This window comes from Bos javanicus, chromosome 15, assembly GCF_032452875.1.
Source record: "Bos javanicus breed banteng chromosome 15, ARS-OSU_banteng_1.0, whole genome shotgun sequence".
Lineage (NCBI taxonomy): Eukaryota > Metazoa > Chordata > Mammalia > Artiodactyla > Bovidae > Bos > Bos javanicus.
Genome location: NC_083882.1, coordinates 54,015,504 through 54,016,163, shown reverse-complemented (window position 1 = coordinate 54,016,163; position 660 = coordinate 54,015,504). Strand labels below are relative to the sequence as shown.

The following is a 660-nucleotide window of genomic DNA, read 5'->3' as shown; positions in this document are numbered from 1 at the left end:
ATGTAGCCAAATAAATGGATGAATGAACGAAGAAAGAATTTCAAGATGATGATAGCAGATTATACCAAGCATGAAATGAAGTGAAGTCGCTCAGTCATGTCCGACTCTTTGAGACCCCGTGGACTGTAGCCCGCCAGGCTCCTTGTCCGTGGGATTCTCCAGGCAAGAATACTGGAGTGGGTTGCCATTTCCTTCTCCAGGGGATCTTCCCAACCCAGGGATCGAACCTGGGTCTCCTGCATTGCAGGCAGACGCTTTATCCTCTGAGCCACCAGGGAATCTCCTAATACCAAGCATGGGGCCCCTCTAAGGACCCTGATGGCATGTCAGTGCCTGGCACAGAGTACATGTGCAATAAATGGTAGTCCTTTTCACTCTCTAGATTATTGATTGTAACCCTCTCCTTTTGCAACTGAGCAAACTCAAGTTCAAAGAAGATGAAAAATGCAAGTTACAGCAGAGCCAGGACCACAATCCAGACCTCCTCTCTTCCCAGTCAGTAGTCTTCACCTCAGCATTTCCCAAGTGTTCTGTGTACAGTAATAATAGATACTCCATGAGTAAAAGTTTCCATCAATACACAAGTTTGCAAAACACTGGGTTAAGGGTAAGGAGACATCTTTTTCAGAGCTCTTCAAGACTTTTCTATGAATGACATGA

General features: G+C 45.5%; 1 non-coding gene across 1 annotated transcript; it reads right to left on the bottom strand.

The window, feature by feature from the left end:
* Positions 1-206: 206 nt before the first annotated feature.
* TRNAC-GCA (transfer RNA cysteine (anticodon GCA)) lies at positions 207-278 on the bottom strand. The gene has a single exon. It is a non-coding gene; the product is annotated as a tRNA-Cys (tRNA).
* Positions 279-660: the final 382 nt, after the last annotated feature.